Genomic DNA, 23,325 nt, shown 5'->3' on the forward strand with positions numbered 1-23,325 from the left:
GAGTCTGGGAGGGGCCTGGATGGGTCCCCACGTGGCCTGCTGACCCCCCGTCGCGGACTCCCGGCCGCTGGGCTGTGAGAATTCCTGCAGTGTGAGCCCTGTGCTGCGGTGCCTTGTTTCGGGGGCCCTCCCCAGCTCGCACACCTGGGCTTGCCCCTGGAGGCAGAGGCAGGTGGTGGGGACGGGCTGGTGGGAGGTGGTCCTTGCCAGGTACATCGGACCATCCACCCCAGGCCAGCCTCTGCTCGCCACGAGGAGCTCGGCCATGCAGGCAAAACCAGCCGTGAAGTCGGTCATTTGGAGGCCTCGTCACCAGGGAGGCCTGGTCAGACCTCAAACGGTTGCGTCTCTGGGGTTCTTGGGAGGTCGCCCACCTGGGGTGGGGGATGTTCCTGAGGAGGTGTCTGTCCAGGATGTTAGGCCTTTAGCTGCCTTTCCACCAGATGGAGCCTGCACAGACCCTGTGGGCGTCTGGGACCCTCGCTCAGCGAGTGACCTGTGCTGTGGGGCTCGCCGCTGCCCCAGGCGGCTGGAGTGCAGTGGCCGTGGCAGGAGCCCCGGTGTCCAGCCTCGCCTGGCTCTGTCCCGAGACTCTGGCCACCACAGGCATCCTGCGGAATGCTGCGTGGACGACCTGCTCCCAGCTGGGGACCCGCTCCAGCCACAGAGGCTCCAGGGGGGTCTGGCTGGCTGCTGCCACACTCTCTCCTGCCAGGCGCTGCCCCAGGTAGCCAGGAAAGAGGCGGCCTCGGTCCTGGAGCTGGACTCCCCTGACGCCCCCCACCCGGAGCCCAGCCCTGGGGTTCCTCAGCCCGGGTGGGGGCCCTGCCCCAAGCCTGGCTCTCCTGGTCCCCAGGGCCCCGGCACGGGCGGACTGGGCTCCCTCCAGGCTGTGAGGCTCCTTCCCAGTGGGCGGGGGCTCAGGGGCTGTGCTTGGCTGGGGGGGCGGGCGAGGGCAGGAGGCAGAGGACACACAGACAGATGAGACCCAGGTCTCACTGAGGCTGAGGACGACCACGGCTGGTGGGCAGCATTCGGGGTGGACCTGCGGGGTGGTCTACAGGACTGGGGTGTGAAGGCCTGCACAGCGTGAGTGTTCTGGGGCTGCTGGGGGCAGCTGAGGCTGGGTGGGGGGCCCCTGGGTGCCCGTCTGAAGGTCAGGCTCCTGGCGTGGAGGCGAGGAGACAGGTGTGGGGACGTCTGACAGGAGCCGCAGGGCCGGGGGGCCTCGGTGCTCCCCTTAGAAGGGGCGGCCTGGAGGGCCCACTGAGCACTGGCCTGCGTCCACTGATTTTTGAAGCTGCTGTTGCCACATGTGCCTCAGGGGTGCGTGAGCCCGTGGGACGGTGCAAGGGGGTGACTGGGAGGTGCGGGGGGTGACCCTCTCCCGGCCAGGTGGGGGCACCAGCTCGCCCCACGCGTCCCTTTGTCTTTCAAGCAGTCGCCTGGCCGGCCCGCAGTCTGATGAGTCAGCCTGCATTAGCGCCTCATCGAGATGGATGAGGACGCGTCCCGAGTCCTGCTGGCAGGGCAGCCACCCAGCTCTGGCCCCGGGATGGGACTGGGCCTGCTGGGCCCCCGTGACTCCGGATGGCCACTGTGTTTGGCCGACACATGCTGTGCCTCGGGTGTGGCGGGCCAGGCGCTCCGGCAGCTTGGATTCCATGGACACATGGGCTCGGTCATGTGGTTCAGTGGGCTGCAGGATGCGAAGGATGCCCCACATGGGGTGCAGACGCTGGGAGAGGCGGGGTGAGCCCCCAGCAGGGGCAGGAGGCCACGGGCGGACTGTCTGGGGTGCCTTGAAGGCGGAAGGAGATTGGCTGAGCGTGGAGCCTTGGGGTCCCTAGGAAGGATCTCAGTAGCCCCTCAGTGCCCCAAGGAGCGGTCTAGAGCCGGGGGCAGCATCGGGATCGCCGGCCGGTGGGGCCTGGGGCGGGGGGCTCAGGCAGCGTGTCCCTGGTGCGGGTCTGCGTGGCAGACGCTGGGCTTCCCGGAACTCCTCGGTGCTGTTCCAGAGCCACTGAAATCTGGGTCGAGGGGACAGGAGGGAGAGGTGGGGAGAACTGGCTTGGGGCCCGCGGGGAAGGACACCCTGCGGCCACCTCTTGGCCACCCCGCAGACACCACTGGGCCACATGTCCTGCGTCCACATGGCCCGTTCATAGATTCAAACCCAGCGACCCGACTGAGCGGCAGGGCCTCTGTGTTCGTGTTTTCTCACTCGGGTGTCACCAGGACATGGGCGGGCGGAGGGCAGGCCGCTCAGCATGCTGGGTCCTTCCCGGGGTGTCCCTCGGCCTGGAAGGCCGTGCTGGGCTCTGGGTCGTGTTGCTACATGTCCCTGTGGTTCAGGCACCTGCTCACCTCTGACCTCAGGGCGGAGGAACAGTGGTAACCAGGCTCACCGTTTGCCGCAGGGAGACCCTCACTGTGGCTCAGGCCTGGGGCACTTCTCACCCAAGTCCTGTCGGCCGATGAGGAAACAGCGGGTCAGAGTGGGTGCCTGCACGTCCCGGGAGTTCGGAGCTCAGGCACACCCAGACGCCCGCTTTCTCTCAGCATCGTCGAGACGTAAGGCCACGCACTGTGCTAGTCACACACTCTGTTCTCTGCTCTGGTCACAGCTGTGCAGCAGTTCTGAGGCTTTGTTGCAGAAGGAGACCCTGTCCCCATCAGCAGTCACCACCCGTGGCCCTGGGCCCCCCCAACCCTGCCCCTGGCCTGCATTCTGTCTCCGGATGTGCCGCCTCTGGGCATTTCATAGGAGCAGAACCGCGAGAAGTGACCGTGTGTCTGGTGTCTCTCTGAACGCGTGTCCTCTGGGCTTGTCTGGGCCATAGCGGGAGGGTGCGCTGCTCCTTTTGGGGCCAACGTGGTGGGACGTTGTCTCCTCGTTCACTGCCGGTGGGCCTGGCTGTTTGCACCTTTCCACTGTGAGCAGTGCTGCCATGAGCAGTCGTGTCCGAGTTGGGCATGCACCCGGAGCGGAATTGCCCGCTTACAGGGAACTGTGTCAGAGTGCCTGAGATGCCAAAGCATTTTCCAAAGCAGCGCCTATTTCCTACCCCCTTGTGCCCTGGACCTGGGTCTCTAAGCCCGTGGATCTGCAGCAGTCTCAGTGGTAGTCCGCAGAGAGGAGGCGGTGGGCAGCAGAGACCACACCGCCCCCTGCCCTGAGCCTGAGCCCACCGAGGAGCAGGGCTTGCCCACCTGCCCTCCTGCAGATGCTCCTGGGGTGTCTCCTGGGCGGTGGGCAGCACTGCCCGGTCAGGGTGGAAGAGGGTCTTGGTGGCCTCCTGGGTTGGGCAGCCCTTCTAACCCGGGTCTCCCTTCAATGGACCTTTCAGGCGCGGCCGTCGGAAATGTGTGGCCTGCCAGGTGCCGCGCCCCGGCACACAGGCAGGCACATGGGCAGGGTGGTGCCAGGCTGTGGGGGGAGTAGCTGCGTGTGTTTGCCCGGATCCGTGCCTCCATCAGCCCTCTGGAGAATTTCAACACCCACACTAGGAATAAAAAAAAATTATTAATGAGCTTGGCACGGTTGCCATGGGAACCTGTTGCTAATGAATCTCTGGGGTTTCCTTTTACCTCTGCAGAGCAGCGCCAGGCCCGAAGACGACACGTTTCCGACTAATCAGGTTGCCGTGGCAACGCCTGTCACTAATCCCCAGCCGGGCTCCTGGTTTACCGGCCTGGCCCGAGTTACATAAAGCGATTTAGCATGCCGAGGGCTGCTCCAGGCCTGGCGACCCCAGGGCTCCTCGGCCGGCTCGCCTGTGACCAGGGCGTCCCCGCCGCTGGCCAACCCACCTCCTTCCAAGGCCCACACCTTGGGCTCCCCAGACTCAGGAAACGGAGGCGCGCGGACCGTGGCGTGTGGCCTTTTGTTGGAAAGAGAAGCCCTGAGGGTTGCCCCTTTGCTCGGGCCAGCGTGTGTGATGCTCGGGGTGGGGGTGGGGTGGAGGCTGGCACCAGCAGGGGCTCAGTGCCCGTGGGGAACAGCGGGTGGAGCGCTCAGGGGCGGGAGCTGGCATGTTCCCGGGCAGCCTGGGGCCTCTGACCCTGGCCTGTAGCTGTCGTCTCCCTATGGTGCTGCTGTGTGTGTGTCTGTGCTCATCTTTTCTTACAAAGATGTGGTCTGTGTTAGGGTCCAATCCGGCGACCTCTTTTTACCCTCCATACCCCTTTGAAAGCACCGTTTCCAAACAACACAGCCATGTTCTGAGGTCCAGGGTCTGAGCCATTCAACCCATGGCACCTCCCCAGAGCTGTTGGATCCAAGTGTTGTCCCCTGGAGTCCATGGCTACCCGGGCCTGTCACATGGTCACCCTCTCCTGACCACATGCTCCTGCCCTGCTCCCCGAAGTCGCCACGCTGGACAGGTTAATGCGCGGAGTGGCCTCAGCTCTGCACAGAGCCGGGAGTCGTGGGCCACCAGCACCCGCTGCCCAGCAGTGCCCAGGGCATGCAGGGCCCGCTCCTCTGTGTGGTTTCCTCTCATCCCGGTGGAGACACTGGCCATAGGCAGAAGGGCTGGGCAGCTCTGCCTCCTCATGGCCAGAGTGTCCAGGCAGAGGTGTTGGGCGAAGGCGTGTGAAGCGGTGTCTGCAGGCGGCTCCACGGGTCCTCCCAGCAGCCCCGTGAGACAGGGCAGAGGCGGGCTGGGCGGTGTCTGTGATCAGATACCAGTGTCCACCCTGGCCATTTGGGTTCCGTGGGTCGGTCCCCCAGGCTCTCTGTCTTTCTCTGTCTCAGTGGCTGTGGCCTGAGGTGTGGCCAGGCTTGTGTCTGCTGACTCTTTGTGGCTAGGATTTGTGACTTGTGGGGTGACAGTTTCAAGGTGCCCCAACGCCCAGCCAGTGGCTTCCTCTATAAGCTGCTGGAGGAGGGCCATCTCCGCCACCGTCCCCCAGACTCGTGGTCCCTGTGGGGCATCAGTGCAGGGGTCAGAGCAGGGCCCCAGGACAGCTGACACCCCAGGAAGCATCTCCTCCCAGCCTGGGGCAGGCCCACATGGCGGCCGTGCAGGGGCCCCTGTGGGGGGAGGGGCACTCGGGGGGCCCCCTGCATTGCCGATTCAGCCCTCCCAGCACCCGATGCACCTCCCTCTCCCATCTGCGCCTTGGTCCTGAATCATCTCCCCACGCTCCCCAGCGGTGACATCCTCTGGACCAGCCTGGCGGCCCGTGGGCTGACCTGTGGTGGAGCAGGCATCCTCCAGCTGGAATTCAGAGATGAGCCTCCAGTTCGTTGATGGCTGGAATTCCACCGCCAAGTGCTCACTCCCAGGGCTGTGCCCTGTTCCAGGCTGCAACCCCCCCCCCCGCCCCCCTGGGAGTGAGAGGGCAGGAAGCTGGGGGAGGGTGGGCCCTGGAGCCGGGAAAGGAGGGGCTGCAGCCCCACGGGGCCCAGGCAGTGCCTGAGGGCAGACATCCTTGCCCAGCACCCACGGAGGCCTCCCCTGGGGCAGGGGGTGGGGGGGAGTCAGGAGGGGATTCCCAGTGCCACCCCTGCCCCGGTGGGGGATCCTGGCCTTCTCAGAGCCTCGTGGGAGGCCCCGGCAGAGCACATGACTGTACAGTGGGCTGGGGTCCCGGCCCTGCTCTGAGCCTGCCGGCTTGCAGGGCCCCAGTCGGGGCAGAGCAGGCTGTGCTGCGCTCGACCTTGACCTTGACCTCTGCTTGCTGACCCTGCAGACCCACACTGGGAAGTCTGGGGCTCCAGGAGGAGGCCGGGGTGTTTCCTGCACGTTTGAAATACGGCTGGCCTGTCTGCTGGTGGGAGCGAACGACGTTTTAATTCCTAATTTAGACTGTTTATCTGCAGAGCTCTGGAGGCCGGGCAGGGAGAGTCAGTGCCCCCCCGCGCCCCTCCCAGGCGCCTCCCACCTCCACCGTGCTCCAGCTGCCTGGTGGGCACCACTGGGGGCTCGCCTCCAGACCCTCAGCCCTGCCCACCCCGCAGTGGCCTCCTGGTTGGGCGTCTCTGGGCCGCCAGCTGGCCACCACCCGCCCTCCACAGGGGGCGGCCCCCTCCCCACGCCTTCCGGGCCTTTCTCTGGGCCGGCACAGTGTGGAATCTGAAGCCGGGTAGAGTCAGCTGTGGCCTGGTCTGAGTTTTACCTTAAAAGAGGGACTAGAGAAGGTGGGGAGGCTCGGGGGGCAGGGGGAGAGCCTGGTGGGAAAAACAGGCCTGCATAGGCCCCCTGCAGGTCCCCCGTCTCGTTAACCACAGACCCAGGATCAATGTCGCCTCTCCCACATTAATTAGAAAATACGCCTCACTCTCCAGCCATAATGGTCTGGCTGAGGTCGGGCTGACTTCCTGGTTGCCATGCCGACCGGGTATGCCCCCGTTTTGCCGCCCCCTTCCTGAACATCCTCTGGAGGGGGCTGGGCAGGGCGTCAGCAGGCCGGGACCCTCTGCTGGCCGGGACCCTCGTCCGCACCCGCTTTAGTGTGAACCTGTGTATTTCATCTTCGTCCCCTGGTGCCCCATTGCCTTTGGGGAGACATGCTCGGAACTGACGACCGGGAGGGAACTGGGCTGAGTGTAACCCTCATGCCAAAAGAGGCAGCGTTTGGTCACTCTGGCGCCTGTGGAGCTGTGTGAGTGTGTTTGGGGCGTCAGGCATCCCGCGGGTCCCCGGTGGGTGGGTAGGAGAGTGAGGCCCAACCTGGGAGGCTGGTGGCAGCTTTCCTTGGCAGAGCCACCTGGGCTGGGGGGGCCGGTCCTGGCCGGCTGGAGTCTTTGCAGACCCCACAGCCCCCCTCCGGGGAGCAAGCACCCCTCCTCTCATCTGCTGGCCCAGACCCAGGCCCACCACATCCGGAGCCAGCCATCAAACCCTCACCTCCTGATCCTTGGCCTCATGGAAGCTTCTAGAAATGGGAGCGGGGCTCTCAAACGTGCCTTCAGTGAGTGCAAAGGACACCCCCCACAGGGACTGCCTCTGCAACCCCTGGGTTCTGCCGGACCACCCTTGAGCTGCCTCTCCTGCAGCGGGGCCTGGGCCACCCCCCAGGCAGCACATGGTGCTCGTGGAAAGAACTCGGGAGTAGGAGCAGCAGGGGACCCGTGCTGGAGCCCCGGGGACCCATGCTGGAGCCCGGGGTTCTCTAATTAAAGGATTCACTACGGAAGTGCCCGGGGTCCTTGGCGCAGGCTTCCTGCAGCTCCGGAGACAGACATCGGCCTTCAGCCGGCAGCACCTCATGGGGTGCGTGGGGGCCAGGTGGCGGGGGTCCCTGCCCCGGGAGGGGCCATCGGTGGGAAAGGTGGGCTTTGTTTCTCGGAGAGGGTCCTGCTGAGCCCCTAGTGACCCCCAGTCAGGCCCTTGCGGGGCAGGGGTACATCCGGCTGGACCAGCCAGGGGTGGCCCCCTCAGGCCCTGGCAGATGCAGGAAGCGGGGATCTGGGGACACATGGGGTGGGGCCCCCCAGCCAGCACTGGATGTGGGAACCATGTTTGTGTGGCCGGAAGTGCTTTGGTCCCCTGGGGGTGTTGGGGTGTGTCCATTGGAACCCAAGGGCGGCCTGGGGAGGCACTGGCTGCTAACTGGGGGTTCTTGAAGCGGGCCCAGAAGGAAGGCCCCTGGGGGTGGGGCCTGGGGGGTCCGGCAGGGCAGGGAGGGGACATCCTTCTGAGGCTGGGAGCCCTGGCACAGTTGGGCACTCAGACCCTGTTCTGCCACCTCTGAAACAGGTTCCCGAACCCCAGGGCTTGATGGATTGAGGCCCCAGGAGGTGTCTGCAATGGGTCTCTGTTCTGCTGTTTATCTTCTTGGAGTTTAAGTTGAAGAAATTTAGAAATCGCTCTTTAGTCATTAATTTAAAACAATAATAAACTCATTAGGTGTTGCCATAGCATTTTCTTTTATGAAAAACGTGTGAATTTTCCAAGCCATAAAAATTCAGCTGGAAAATGGGCATTGTAGGGTTTTGCCAGTCTCGTCAGCCTCTCCTGATGGAAGAGCTGGAGACAGCAGGGCCCTTGGGCGCCAGTGAGGATGGCATGGGTCCTGCTCCCCGCCAGGACCACCAGCCTGGGGCAGTGGCACTCACCTGCAGGAGAATTCTCCAGGCTCCTCCTGGGGAGGGGGTGCTGCTGGGGTCCCCACTTTGCAGATGAGATAGTGCTCCCTGGCCCTGGCCGCTTGCCCTGGCCCATTTGCTCAGCCTGTTTGGAGGCTGGGCCCGAGGTCTGCTGGTCACCCTGGCCCTGTGGAAGCTGGACCCCAGAGGGCACGTGCTTTGAGGAGCTAGGAGCCCAGGAGACTCGGGTGTAAATTCAGCTTCTGTCCACAGCCAGGGTGGGGGGTGGACAGTCTCCCTCCCAGAGGGGGTGCCAGCAAGTGACTCCTCCACGAGGGCCCGAGTCCCGGGCCGGGCTGGACTAGAGGGGGGAGCTGGATGGGGCCCAGAGCCCTGGGAGGGACAGCGTGGTTCTGGCCAGGCCGCCGGGGCCCCTGCCACTAGGGGCACAGTGAGGGTGGACAGCCCGCCGCACTGGCGAGGGGAGAGGCACCCTATTGTTAGTTTTAAAAAAATGACTCAGACCGTTCGCAGAAGCCTTCCTTTTCCTGCCAGCTTCCAAGAATCCTGCTCCGGCATAATGGATCGAGTTATTAGGGGATCGATGCAAAGGCAGGCAGCTGGAGGGGAGCCAGCACGGCTGCGAGCTCGCAGGGGCCCCAGGGCCCAGGACTGCGGGCAGGGGGCTGCCGGGCGGGTGGCGGCCAGGAGAGGTGCCCTCCCCCAGCAGCGGGCCTGCAGGTCCCTACTGTGCGCCTGGTCCACGCGTGTCCTGATGAAGCCGCCCTTCACTCATGACCAAACTCCCAGCCACACATAACTTGAGGCCCTGTGAGTGGGTGATCCCATTTGAAGTGTGGCCCTACTGTGTGCACCGGTGTACCTACCAAGTGGAGACTGTTGTGTGAAGGGGTCCCCCAAGGGGCCGCCCTTATGTTGTGGGGGGAGGGCGAGCAGCGCTCTGAGAAGGTCCGGCAGCCTGGGCTCTGTGTCTGGGTCCTGTCTACACCTGGCTGGGGTTCCCACGCTTCGGGGGTGCCCTGGTGGCCAGGCCGGGGGTGCCGCCCCAGGGCCAGGCCGCTGCCCCCCTGGTCACAGGAAGTGCCCCGCTTGTCGGCTCCCATGCCTCCCATGCGGTGTTCTCCACGTCCTGCAAGTCGGCCGCATAATGGCTCAGCTGGGCTCTCAGCTTAAAGAATTTCAGCCCATTAAGCGCAAATTCTGTGTCATTTGAAATGTTTGTGCCGGCCGCCCCTCTGTTGGTGTTGAGCACGCACCACATGGAGCTCTAATTAGCGTCTGATGGAGCCCGAGGCGCCTCTGGAGTGTCTCCCTCCTTGTCCTGGGCGTGGGGATCTTGGGCGGAGCACATGCGTGTGTTTTGGACACACCCTGGCCCCCACCCACCTGTGGGGGCCTTTCCTGGAAGCTCCAAGGGCCCAGCTCTGTGCTGCCTGTCTGGGTTGGGTCTCTGTTGGGTCTGGGGGCCTGTACCTGCTGAGCCGGCGGCTGGCCACCCCGGCCCCCCACAACGCGGGGAGCCTGCTTCTGCGCGTGTGAGCCCAGCTGCTGAGACTTCCTGTGGGACGTGGCACCAAGAAGGGGCGGGGAGGGGGTGAGACGGAGCCACGCCGGAGACAGCAGGCTGGCTGCTCCAGGAGGGCGGGGTCTGTGCTGGGGCAGCGGGAGGCAGGGGCCCCTGGCAGCCATCGGGCCACGCTGGATTCCCAGAGAGCGCGGGACCAGGGGCACAAGGGTGAGTGTCCACTGGGACTGGCCAGGCCTGGCTTCCCTGTGGCCTGGCAGGCGATGTGCCCTGGGCCTCGGCTTACCCATCAGGTAAACTGCGGTGCCGGGAGGAACATAGGACCCCCACACACAAGGGAGTCACCAGTGTCCAGCTTTACATCTGTCTGGGCAGCCAGACCCCTCCCCCCGAGCCACTCCCCCAAGTCTCTTCATCCATCTGATGGAGCCCACAGGACAGGGCACCAGGGCCGTGCCCGCCCCCGGGGGTCCTAGCCCGGGTAAGGTGGGACTGAGCTGGGGGCAGGAAGGGCCCCCAAGGACATGGTGGCACTTGTGTGTGTTTGCACGGGGTGGCTGTGACAGCGCCGCAGACGAGGCAGCTCAGAGCAGATGTTTATTCCCCCCAGTCCTGCAGACTGGACGTCCGCAGTCAGGGCTGGTCTCACCCGAGGCCGCTCTCTGTCCTCAGGTGCCCCCCGGTGTGTGTCGGTGTCCCAATCCCCTGCTTCACACAGCATTAGAGCCCGCCCTAACCTCTCACTTGACCTTCAGCACTTCTCTAAAGGCTGTCTCCAGATGCACGCACATGCGAAGTCCTGGGGGTAGGGCTTCAGCATAAGGACTTGGAGGGACACAGTTCAGTCCACACCCGGGGTCGGGCAGGGGGTCCCGGCCGGGGCCAGAGCATGACCCTCGCACTTGAGGAAGGTGTGGCCCTGGGCCGCAGTCTAGACCACGCTCCAACCTGCCTGCTCCACACCCCAGGCAGCGGGGGACCACCGGCCCTGAACACAGGACGTCCGAGGTGGCGTCAGTGCTGAAATGTCAGGGGCAGCTGCCGGCGGTGGTGGGGGAGCGGCGGCTGTGGGGGTGCGGGGACGTGAGCCCAGGGCCAGCGAGTTTCACCTTGAAGCTGGCATCCTGAGGGTCTGCGCCATCCTTTTAAAATGTCACTGCTGCTATTAACACAGGCAGGGCCGAGGTCGTACCCGGCCAGACGGCCTTGGGGGTGCTGAGGGGCCTAGGGGAGCAAGTGCGGCTGCCCAGACCTTCCAGAGGGCTGGGGCCTGGGGTCTAGTGCCCGGCTCAGCTCAGCAGTGTGGGCCGGGGGTCTGCCTGGGTGCGGGGGTCCATCCCCGGGGTCTGGGAAGAGGAGACGAGGGGCTCCCGCAGGCCTTGAAGTTGCTGCTCGACCGGGAGCTTCCTTCTCCAGGCCCCGGTGTACCATCTGAGGCGGGGGGTGGGGGGCGTCTGAATGCATGGCCTCCTGCCCCCCAGATGGGCCGAGTCCTTCCAGGGGCTCCTTGGCAGCCCCAGGGCACGCCCTGGGCTGCCCACACCCCCAGGCGGTGGGGGTAGGCAGAGGAAGAAGGATGCTCGTGCTGGAGAAGCCTGTGGTTCCAGATGTGGGATCAGCACAGGGGTGAGGGTACCCCGCCAGGGGCTTCTAGGGCCCGCCTTAAGCCCCAAGGCCCTGAGAGGCTGAGGCTCTCCTGCGGTGGCCTTGTGGGTCCCCGGCATGGGGTGGTTGGGTCTAGGGCGCAGGAGGGGTGCCAGAGAGGAGGCCTGGGCCCTCCCCGGGCAGAGGGCCCCATCCCCTGGTGTCTTCATCATTGTGGGAACCCCACCCGCTGTGTGGCATCTGTCCTGAGCAGCCCACGGGGCCCTGGGGCTGCTCTGCTCTGGAGGGTGGGGGTCACCTTAGCTCCCCGTGCCCGCGACTCTGGAAGGTTCTGGACGCTGCCTCTGTTTTCCTCGGGACCCGCCCTTCCTGGGGCCCCTGCCTGGCAGGGCTGCTGCTGCGTCCTGGGGGCTGGCAGAGTGGAGGCGGTGGACAGCGCTCGACTCCGAGGCTGAGCTCCCCGAACCTGCCTGGGGTGTTAAAACACCTGTGCAGGCCCCCAGCCGCTGTCCCCACCCCAGGGAGGGGCTCTGTCTACCCAGTGCCCCGGGGACTAATGGGGAAGGGGTGTGGCTCCTCTGGTGGAGGCTGGACTCTGGGGTCCCTGACCTCAGCCTCGAGTGGCCCTTCTCCTGCCTTCCCCCATCCCAGGAGGGGGCCCGGCTGAGTCAGCCCTCGGGGTGGGGAGGCCTGACTGCGCGGGGATGCCCCGGGTGCCGTGGGAGGGCAGGCCGCCCCTGGCAGGCGGGTGGGCGAGGCCTGGCCTTCCTCCATCTGTTGAATAAATGCACGGTTGCCCGGCAACACTCATGGGGAAGCTGGGTTGCAGGGAGCCGCCCACATAGGGCAGGGGCAAGGGGACAGTACCCCTTGCGAGCTGCCGGCCCATGTGCCTGCCGTCGGGGTGACCAGGTCTCATCTGCAGAGATGTACGTGCACTTGTAAGCCTGCTCCCACCGCAGTGGCTGTGTGTCCCAGGTGTGAGCTGGGCCTTATCTAACACACACAAGAGCTTGAGACCAGGTGTGCAAAGGCCTGAAGAACTCCCCGCCTGGGCCCTGCACTCGGGGGACGGGGGTCTGGGCACAGGGGGAGGCCCTGCGGGGGGCCCCAGGTGCACTCACCCCAGTCTCCTGTGTGAAGGAGCGGCCTCCTGCCAGCATTCTGCATACCCCAGGCCCCTTCTCTGGGGACAGCCTGCTGGCTGTAGGGGGCGGGGCGGGCTGCTCCAGGCTGCATTCCCATGGAAGGAGCGAGCAGTCCCCCGGGGTCGCTAATTCAGGCCACGGGCAGCTGTGCAGTGGCGCGGAGGCGGTTATTTCTGGCCCGGAGAATTCCTGCCCAGAGTGGGCCCCACGCCGGGCGGTCATCTTCCCAAGGGGCCCCTCCTGGCCCTGTGCCACCTCGCCCTCCAAGGTCCAGGGCTGTGAGGAGCCTCCAGGAATGACCAAGACAAGCAGAAGTGTGGCTGGAAGGAGGCCTCACCTGGGAAGGCTCGGCCCTCCCGCCTGGGGTGGACCGTTCCGAGCCCTCTGCTGCTCCCGGCGGAGGGCTCCCGGCGGGAGCCAAGACAGAGTTGTGACACAGCTCCATCAGGAAAGCTGGAAATAAGGGAGGGAAATAAAGAAGGCTGGAAGGGTGGGGGCGGCTTGTGTGGCTTCACTTGCAGGCAGGAACATTCCTGGGTGGGGGCTATGGGCCACCAAGTGACTGGCGGGGTCTCCACGAGGCTCCGTGGCCTACACACGCACGCTTCTTGTGGGCGTGGTGATCAGCGGTGGAGACCAGGCACTTATCACTCAGTTATGCCTTGAAAAAAATCCCAAATCAAGCTCGCTATTAGGAGCTGAAGGGAGCCATTAGCACTCTTCCTAATTAGCACAGTCTTCTGAATTGGGTGCTGGTAGCAGGAGCTGTGGGCATGTGGTGTGGTTCTGCGGTGTCCTGCAGTCCTGGGGGGGGGTCTTCCTCCTGAGAAAGAGGAGTGCCAGGCCCCCCACAAGGCCACCACCTGCAAGATGCACACGTGGCAATGTGCACAAGCGTGTGTGTGCGCGTGATGGGGTGTGTCCATGATGGCGTGTTTGCACGCAAGAGTGCATGTGTATGTGATGGCGTGTGTGTGCCTGACGTGTGTGCGTGACGGTGTGTGTGTGTGCGTGACGTGTGTGCGTGGTGCTGTGTTTGGTGTACAGATGTGTGAGCGTGTGTGTGCACAGACAGTCCTGCTTGGATGCACGCCTGGGGCGTGGATGCTCGCGGGAACAGGCAGAGCACAGACTCGCACGTGCCTGGCGCGCATGTGCCAGGGGCACAGGCTCGCTCTTGCGGGATCCTGGCTGCCCACCCCCTGGCCCCGCCTGGCTGGAGGCGAGGGGCTGCCTCTGCTCCTGTCCCCCTCCTCCATGGCACATGGGCATGGACTGCCAGCGTGAGAATGGCGCTCACCCAATTAGCTGAGAACTCTCACAGGCGGGGCGGGGACGTCTGTGCCCCAAGCTGCTCAGACGACGTTGCTGTTGAGACCCAGGGTCTGGGCAGCCCACATCCTGTGGCCCAGGTCGCAGGGGGCTGGGGGAGGGGTGTGGGGCAGACCGGGGTCAGAGCCAGCTTCCGGGGAGCCTCTAGGCTCAGCTCCGGAAGCCTTTCGGGGCCGCCGGCACAGGGAGGGGCTCTGAGGACACAAAGTTGGGTCCAGGGGGAGAAAGAACGTTCCAGCAGCCTCAGTCGGCCGCTCATGGGGCGACGAGTGCTCATCACCGGGCTGGGTGGGGAGTGGGCTCGCAGGCGCCCGGGGACGCGCTCTCCCTGGGACAGCCCAGCACCCCCCGCGTGACCTCGAGTCTTCGCTGAGAACAAACAGCTCCATGTTTGGCCGGCTCTCGCTCCCCACCCAGCCGGCCGAGCAGAGTGAATGAGTCATACGGGCCCAGGCCGGGGCGGGGTGGGGAGAACAGCCCTGTGCAGCGGGGTCTGAGCAGGCGGACAGTCGGGGAGGTCATTGGGCGCCGTCTGGGCACGGGGACAGGGAGAGCCCACAGGTGAGGCCCTCACCCGCCTCAGTCCTCGCAGTCGGCTCCTGATCCAGACCCCTGCCCTGCATGAGCATGGCAGGCCCCCCGGGACGGAGCAGGAAGGGAATGGGGTACTGCCGCACCCCCGACGGCCAGGACAGGTCCCGCCACCCGATGCTGGGTGAGCGCGTCCAGGGAGCTCTAGACAGGTGGGCGGACCTGTGGCTCCGAGGGGTACAGGTGACCTGTGGGGACTGGTGGCTGCCTGTCCCCACAGATGTGGACAACGGCGCAACTTGGAGCTGCCCGCAGAAGACGGGGCCCTACCACGTGCAGAGCCGCTGGGGGCAGGGAGGGGCCACCGGGGCCTTTTTGTCTAACTTCACACAAGCCTGCCTGTGCCCACCAGAGGCCAAGGCCACACACCCAGCTCCTCCCTGGTCTCGGGTCCCCCTCCTGCCTGCCCCACTTCTCAGACACCAACAGGATCCTCTGTACCCCACCCCCTCCCCCAGTTAAAACTTGTGGAGGCTTCCTGTGGGGGAGACTGAGGGCAGCCCCTCCGCAGCCCCCTACACCTGTCAGCAGCTTGTCGCCTTGGTGACGGCCTGGGGGAAAGAGGAGCTTCCTAAAATCATGGTCTCCACCCGCGCCCTCCCCTAAGAGCCCCCCCAGATGATGCCCCTTGCTCTGTGCTGGCATCAGGATGGCCGTGCTCAGGCCCCGAGGGCACCGTGTGCTTCTACACTTTGTGGGGTTTCTGTCACCTCCCCCACGAGACGGCTCTTGACAGCAGTGGGCTTGGGTCCCGGGCAGCCGGCTTTGTCCTGAGCCCTTGCGGGTGCACCTCTGCCCACCTAGGCCCTGGGTCAGAGCCCCTCCATGTTAGAGGGGTCAGCACACCCCCGGAGACGGGCCCTGCCCCTGTGCCCCCGCTGGCACTGGCCTGGGCACCCCTTGGGAAAGGGGGCATTTGGCCTGGTGCGGCTGAGGGGTGTAGCTGCATAAATGTCTGGGCCCACTCCGGGGGCTCCAGCACGGCTGCAGTGGGGCTCCCTCACCACCCGGTTCCATTTTCAGCCTCCCGGCCTTGGCCATGCCGGCCTGTCTCCTCTGTCTGCAGCCCCATGTGAGTGAGCACGTGCCGGGGGACCTGCTCTGTCCCTCTGCCTGGAGGCCCCCAAGTCTGTAGAGCATCCCGCTCTTGGCTGGGCCCCGTCACCGCAGTGGGAACCTTAATTAATGAATTACCTCGCTAATTAATTAATTATCCAAGAGTGCTTGTAGAAGAAGCATCTCCAGCCTCCAGGGAAGGTGCATCTGCCCGGGGTCCGGGGGCGGGGGGGAGGGGGGGGTCGCTGAATGGGGGCTGCAGGTGAGGCCAGACCCCCGAGGGAGGGGCCGGAGTGCTCACTTTCAGGGGTCGGGGTCTGCCTAGACCCCCTGGCTGCATGTGGAGGCTGGCAGCCGGAACTGGGCTGAAACTCACCCCGCCCCATGGGCAGGCTGGTCTACACAGGCCTCCATCCACACCTGCCTTCTCAGTGCTGCAGGGGGTCAGCCCCTGGCTCCCCAGCTGCTGCATGCCAGAGTCCCTGCCAGGGCCACGAGACCAGGGAGTATACCCCTACTGAGGGTCAGCCCAAGTCCCTGGAGGTGTGGGCGTCACTCACAGAGGGGAGGATGGGGGCCTGGAGCCCTGGACCCTGCCGGAATCTGGGGGCGCACGGGGGGCCAGGTCCGGCTCTGGGGGTACCCATGCTGAAGCCAGGGTGGATGCCATGCAGCATGGCCTGAGCGCCACGTGTGTGGCTGCTGCCCGGCCTTTGAAGGGCACAGCCCCTGTCCAGGGGCCCGGCTCTCATTTGGTGAGGCTCAGCCCCTGCCTGGTGGGGTTCACTGTACCCCCCAGCCCATCTCACCCACACCCCCGAGCTGCTGAGGCCCCGGGAGGCATCACTGGATACCCAGCCCTTCTACAGTGAACGGTTTGGAGGCATTTAGTACGTACACGGCCTGACCGACTGCCACACCTGCCTTATTCTGGAGTTTTCCTCACCGCCCAGGGGGTCACGGCCTATGGCTCTGCCAGTTCAGCGCGTCTTGTAAGCTGTAGATGGACTCGTCCTCACGTGGCCTCGTGTCTGGCCCCCGTGGTCACGTGCTCAGGCCCACCGGACGGGTGGCAGGTGTTGCCACTCCTTTGCGTGGCGCAGTACTTGTCCGGCACTCGGGTGGACCACGTGCTATCTGTCCATTTATCTGGTGCACGTTGGGGTTGTCCCCGGTTTTCAGGTGCTGTGAATGCATGTATGAGCATGTGCTAAGTCACTTCAGTTTTGCCCAACTCTTTGCGACCCCATGGACTGTAGACCACCAGGCTCCTCTGTCCATGGAGCTCTCCAGGCAAGAACACTGGAGTGGGTTGCCGTGCCCTCCTCCAGGGGATCTTCCTGACCCACAGATCGAACCCGCATCTCCTGCGACATCTACAGGCAGATTCTTTACCACTGAGCCACCAGGAAAAGGCTGAGTGCGTGTGTGTATGTATTAAGCTCCGTGTTTTGGGTGTGACCCTGGGCTGTGTGGGGACTTGGGTTAACACTCTGAGGAATTTCCAGACGGCAGCTTTTCATCTTCCTGCTTCCTGGGGGTCCGGAGTGGGGGCTGCACTTGGACGGTGTCCGTGGGTCCTGCCAGGAGCCTTCTGAATTCCTTGTGGAGCTGGTGGTCCACAGATGGCACTGCTGGCCAACTTAGCCTCACCAGCGTGAGGGCCACACTCATGGCGTGTAAGCCACCAGCCCTTCTGCGGGGACCCTGCCAGGGCGAGGCTGGTGAGGGAGGCCCCCTCGTTAGTGATGTGTGTCTGCTCAGATGCCGGCGAGGGAGGAGGCTGCTCTGAGTCTGTGGCAACCTTGGGAGATGCCGGTCACCAGCTGGGGGGCCAAGCAGGAGGCCCGTGGGCTCTGGTTGCCCCACAAACACTGGGCTAGGTGTGTCTGCTCGGGTGAGTGGCTGGGGAGCCAGGAGTGGGGACCCCTCCCCAGCCTCACTTAACCAGCAGCCCTTGTGGACCATGGTGTCTGCACTTCCTAACACCCAGCATGGTCACTGCACCAGCGATGGGGCTCCAACGACGCTGTAGATCGCCATGTGTAGATCAGACTTCCCACACGGGCCCAGCCCTCTAGCCCGCCTGCCGGCATGCCTGCACATGCCCTCTGTAACGGGGGTGCCCTGTTCCCCACCGCAGACGTCCCACTCTGCCGCACAGGACATGTTTGGAGCAGCTCACGCACCCGTCAGGGGTCTCAGGATCGCAGACACTGCTGTCCCGTGGGGCTTGGCCCCCTGCACACGAATCGAGGAGGTCAGGGTGCCTCGCCACCGGAGCGGGTCTTGGAACAGAGCACTCGGTTCCGGACGCTGCGCTGCGCAGAGCGGTTCGGGCCCTGGGGTCTCCCTGCTGCCCTGAGCCCTGCCCACGGGGTCCTCAGCGGGCTCTGGGGAGGCGCGCTCCCTCCCGGGCCTCAGGGCGCAGGTCGTTCTTCCGCAGGGCGGGGCTTCCTCCTCCATGAATAAACATGTGCTTTTCTCCTCTGGCAAATAGGAAGCGCACGGTTGAGTGCTCTCGGACTGAAGGCCGGCTGCGTGGGCGGCGTGCAGCTACGGGTGGGGCAGGCGCAGGCGCAGAGCCGCGGGAAAGGGGCGGCCCCGGGCCCCCCACCCTGGGGCAAGGAGGGGTTTCCCACCAGGGGCCGCCCACGGGCAGTGCGTCTGTGGGCAGGTCCAGAGCCCCAGTACCAGCCTGGTGTCTACCCTTCAAGCTCGTCTTCAGCCGTCCATCTTCCTGTCCATCGGGGCGACTCTTCCATACCACACAGGACAGCCCGATGCTGGACCCTGGAGGCCCGGCCGTCTCCGGCTCACCACACGACACCCCTGAGGGCTTCCCTGCAGGGGTCTGTCTGCCAGGGGTCATAGTCAGCTAGGGCCTGCTCTTGCATCTGTGTGTCCTGGGAAGGACGGGACTTGGGGGGCTGCCGTGGGTACGGGGCAGGAAACGGGGAGACGGAGGCGGTCCCAGCACGAGCAAGCGTGGCCTGACCTGGGTGGTGGCCTCTGCCATGGTGAGGAGGGCACAGATGCTGACCCGGATGTCTGGGGTGGGCGGCTCTGGGCCATCCCACCCCGGGTTCCTTTTCCTGCTGCTGGAGCCCCTTTGCCTGGGCACATGGACATTCACACCAGACAGTTGCAGTCTGGGCCTAAGAGGGTGAGTGGGCCCAGCAGATTGCACTGGGGGCAGCCAGCTCAGGCCTTCTCATACTCCTGTGAGCTTTGCGTCTCTGTCCACGTGATCTCAGCGTGGCCTGTGGGGTCAGGGCTTCTGCCCCACATGGCAGCCACACCCGGGGACCCCCACCCCATAGCCCTCGAGCCCTGAGTTCCCCGTCGGTTTGTGGCTCTGGGGTCGGGAGCTGGGTCTCTGGGTGAGGATGCCCAGTTCTGCTGTCTGACCCCGGGTGATGGCATCCCTCATCCTGACCCTCCCCAACAGACCCTGCCCTGCATCCTCAGATTCTTGGTGGGGGGTGGGGGCATGATGTCCCCGCCCTCCACGGTCCCAGGCGGCAGGGGAGGGGCTGTGGCAGCGTTCATCAGGATGAAAGATGGGATGGGGGGATCTGGAGCCTGCTGGACTCTAGAGAAGGGGGTCTGGGTGACCATCCTCATCTGGAAAGTAGTTGTCATCGCCACTGCTGTCCAGGTGGAGAAACAGGCTAAGAAAATGTGAGAGGTGGGTGGTGGTGTTCAGTCGCTCAGTCTTGTCTGGCTCTTGGTGACCCCATGGACTGCAGCACGCCAGACTTCCCTATCCTTCATCATCTCCCAGAGCTTCCTCAAACTGATGTTCGTTGAGTCAGTGATGCCACCCAATTATCTCATCCTCGGTCATCCCCTTCTCCTCCTGCCCTCAGTCTTTCCCAGCCTCAGGGTCTTTTCCAGTGAGTCGGCTCTTCGCATCAGGTGGCCAGAGTATTGGAGCTTCAGCCTCAGCATCAGTCCTTCCAATGAACATTCAGGGTTGATTTCCTTTAGGATGGACTGGTTGGATCTGAGGGTGAAAAGAGGTGAGAGGTGGGTGGTGGTCATGAGGAGAACCTGGTGGTCAGGTTCTTGTCCCCAGACTTGTGGAACCAGCAGGTCTGGGTGGGCTGTGGGCAGCTGCATAATGCTGAGGATTTGGCTCAGGGGTCCAGGACCACACCATCCTGTGCCACCCAGGCCTCAGGGACCCCCACCCTGTTCCAGGACCCTGGAGACCAGTGTCCCTGGTGATGGACATGGTGTGTCAGTACCCCCATTGCGTGACTGCTGGCGGGGGGCTGGTCGCCCCTGGCGTGTGCTGACTGAGCCTCTCCAGACCTCCCCGGGCCCCAGCTCCCCACCTCACAGCGTCCTAGTGCCTTAGGGGGTCACCCTGCTTCCCAGCTGCTTTCCATGCAGGCTGGTTCTGTCTTCCAAGCAGCCCTTGGTGTGCTTTTCTTAACCAGCTGGGAGTCTGGGAACGAGAAGGGACGTGGAGCTAGACGCTCCGAAGTGGCTCCGCAGAGCCCAGCCCTGGGTGAGGCCAGCCCCTCAGCCCTGAGCTCCCCAGATGTGGCCGCTTCAGCACCATGGACAGCGGCTGCTGTCCACCTTGCCCTCCTCGCCCTCTGGCCTTGTCTTTAGGGTTATGTGGGGGTGCTTTGCAGCCGTGGGCTGGGAGACCACGGAGCCAGCACCAAGAGTCTTCACGACAAGACTGAGTTCCTGCTCTCCACCGGCTGGGGGAGGCCAGGCCTGTGGGCGTGGCTGTGGGGGTAGGAAGGTGGTCCCCACCGAGGCTGCAGAGACAGAAAGGGGGGGAGTGGGGAGGAGGCTGATGCAGGGCTGGTGGATGCGAGGAGAGCTTCGAGACGGAGTGTGAGGCCCTCAGTGTGGGGCAGGGGCAGGGTATAATACTTGAGGGGGTGCCTGGACAGACTAGGTCCCTGCCCTTTCTGCTGTCTTGGTCTCCAGGCCTGGCTCTGGGCCCCTCTTCGAGCCTCTCTGGAAACCCATTTCTCATTGCAAGCCCCCAGCCTGGGTATAGGACAGGCTTCCCCAGGGAGTGTCAGTCCAGGCCCCACCCTGCCCAGGCTGGACAGCAGGGCTCTGTCAGGCCAAGGCCCAGGGGGTCCAGGAGCATGTGTCAGCAGGGTGTCTGCCTTTCTTTCAGCCTCCAGGCCTGGGTAGAACCTTCCTGACTGTGGGGTTCCATGCGAAAGACCCATGCCCCCAGCCCCTTTGTGTGCGACTAGACCTCTTGCCGGGCTGGCACAGCCGTCTCTGCCCAGCCACGTGTCAACCTGGCTTCCTCGGACCCGCAGTGGAAATTGACTCTGATTTGTAGAATTTGGTTCAAAACCTACAGGATTTTTAATTAAAACCCGGAGAATCCATCTGTGTAATTAAGCCTCCGGAAGTCGGTGGCTGTGAGATGAGAGTCCGGTTGGCACCGCCTGCCATCAGCTGCCCACCGAGGCATGACTCAGGGACAGCTGGCCTGGGGGGCTGATGGACCCCCCTCCAGCGGGTCTCCTCTCTGGACTGGGCCAGGGGGACCCCGTGCGTGGAGAGCCCTCCCCGGGCAGGGCGGTTCTGCATCTCCTGGGTGTACTTTGTACAGGCACGACTTGCAGGACCCCGGGACCTCATCCCTTGCATGGTGTTTAGGTGGGGGTGGGGCAGGTGTATCATAGGATGCTAACCACCAAGGGGTGTGCTTGCAGGGATGGATGGGGGCCATACTGGCCAGGTATGTCACCCCAGCCACAGGGACCGTGTCCCTGCTGCTCCCGTGAGCCTGTGCTCATCAACAGGGCCACTGCGGCCATGGAAGCTGTCCTGAGCCCCTGGGCAGGCCCCAAGGGTGAGGGAGGCAGGCGGGGCCGGCAGGGCCAGGAGGAAGCTGATGTCTGTGGTTTGGGAAGGTATCGAGATAGGACTGCAATCCAGGACCTCGAGCTGGACTGTCTACAACTTGCTGGGGGCCTGGCTTGAGGCAGCCCCTGCCCAATAGCCCTTCGTGGGTCCCAGTCCAGAGCAGCCTGGGGCTCCAGATGTGCATGGCCGCCTCGAGCGCCAAGGTCCTCAGCTCTGCCCTACACCAGCTCCAGGGTCTGGGGTGACCTCAGAGTGAGAGTGGGTGCAGGCCTGGGAGGAATCGGGCAGCTGGCTGGTGACATCAGACTGAAAAGAGGCATGTGATGATGGTGGAAGATGGGAAGAGCTGAGGGCTCAGGGGTGGGCACCTGGCTGCTCCTGGAGCAGGACATTCGCCACGTGGGAGGCGGGGCCGACCAGGCAGAAGCCCTTGGGGTAGAGAGAGAGCTGGGAGAAGTGGGGCAGGGAAGGGGTGTCTCAGGAGCCAGGCGCACAGTCCCCACGCCCCCACTGCCGGGGACAGGCAAACCGAGGGCGCAGGCTGCTCTGTGCTGCCTCCCTGCAGGGGTAGGGGTGGGAAGCCTGCAAGACCAAGGGTTCAGCCAGGTCTGGGGAGCATCTGACCATCATCCACCAGGCCCAGAGCTGCCTGCTCACGGTGGCCCGCCGTTGGGGACCTGGGGGCCCGGCCCTCTGAGTTATCTTAGCGGGATGCTGATTTCTGTTTTTCTGCAGCCGGATCACAGCAGAGGCACTTGTTACTGCTGAACCCATTAAGTGTAATTATGGCGCTCTCGGCGGGAATGGGTAATTACATTGGTGGCCCAGTGCCACGCTGCGAGGGGCGCTGGGGACCAGGGGCTTCAGAGAGGCCACTGTTGGCCCTGTCCCTGCGGGGGGTGGGAGAGAAGGGTCTGGGCGGGGTGTGCTGCCGGCTCCACGAAGGAAGGACAGACAGACACAGCCTGGCCTTCTGCCCAGCCGCCTGAATAAACACACAGGCCCTGAACTTCCCCACGCCTTGTCCCCCCCGACCCCGGTCACGGCATAGCCTCTGCCAGTGTGTAGGTGACCTCAGGGTCGGAGACCCTCATAGGCGGGGCCAGGTGGACCGCGAGCCTAGCACCCACGTGCAGCGAGCCGCGGAGTGGGCACTCAGGGCCCTGGGGACTGACCCACTTTGCGGAGCCAGGCCCTACTGCTTTGGTCACCTCGTTGATCTGTGCAATGCGCCCTCCCCCAACTGGTGGACACTGAGAGGCGCAGGGGGCACCGAGGCTCCAGGGCACATAGCCCGCGTGTGCTGCAGGCGGTCTGGCCCCTGTCATCCTGCCCAGCCCCCTGGGCGCCGGGGGAGGGGCTAGGGGCTGCGGTACTGAATTTCTCAGGCTGTCTGCCGGCAAGCAGTGTTTTCCAAGTGCTGAATCTCTCTCTTTAGTAGGAGGCCCTTTCCACCGCACAGAGCTCGGGAAGGCTTCTCGGGTCCCCTGCTATCCAGCCCAGGGCGGGACAGGCGGGCAGCCCCACAGGAAGCCCGCCCCGGGGCCAGTGGATGGCTGTGTGTCCTGGTGGGAGGCGGGGGTTTGACAAGGAGTGCCCCAAGGCCCTCCCATCTGACGGACACCTGCACCCACGGACTTGGGTGAAGCCCCACTGCCCCAGCCGGGGAACCCCCTTCCTCAGGCCTGGCACTGCCGGCCCAGCACGTGGCTCCCAACCCGAGGAGCGAGGGGGAGCTTGGGGGTGCACCGGGGCTTCTGTGGAGCCGAGGCGCCACCTGGTGGCCACTCTCTGAACGTGCGTCCTCATTGAGGTGGCGGGTGGCCTTCCGTCCTGAGGGCCAGCAACCCTGCAGGTGACCAGGTTCACAGCGCACGGGTTGATACAGCACTGGCTGCTGGCAAGGCGCCCTAAGGTCCTGGCTGGACACCCTCCTGGCAAAGGGAGAGTCTCCTGGACGGGACCTTTCACGGGCCAACTAACTTGGGGAGTGGTCCTCACTCACCTGTCCTTTGTCCGTGTCCCAGCCCCTTCATCCAGCTTCACAGTAGGACTGCGGGTCCCCTGGGCCCAGGCACTGCGCTGAGCTAAAGCTCACATCCCTCATTGCCTGTCGCCGTGGTCAGGGCATCCTCTGGGGTCACAGG

General features: G+C 64.6%; 1 protein-coding gene across 6 annotated transcripts in view; it reads left to right on the plus strand.

The window, feature by feature from the left end:
* The window catches only part of CACNA1H (calcium voltage-gated channel subunit alpha1 H), a 57,102-nt gene that overhangs the window by 8,649 nt on the left and 25,128 nt on the right, over positions 1 to 23,325 (plus strand). The gene's annotated exons all lie outside the window — the stretch shown is intronic.

The sequence above is a fragment of the Cervus elaphus genome, chromosome 10 (genome assembly GCF_910594005.1).
Source record: "Cervus elaphus chromosome 10, mCerEla1.1, whole genome shotgun sequence".
Lineage (NCBI taxonomy): Eukaryota > Metazoa > Chordata > Mammalia > Artiodactyla > Cervidae > Cervus > Cervus elaphus.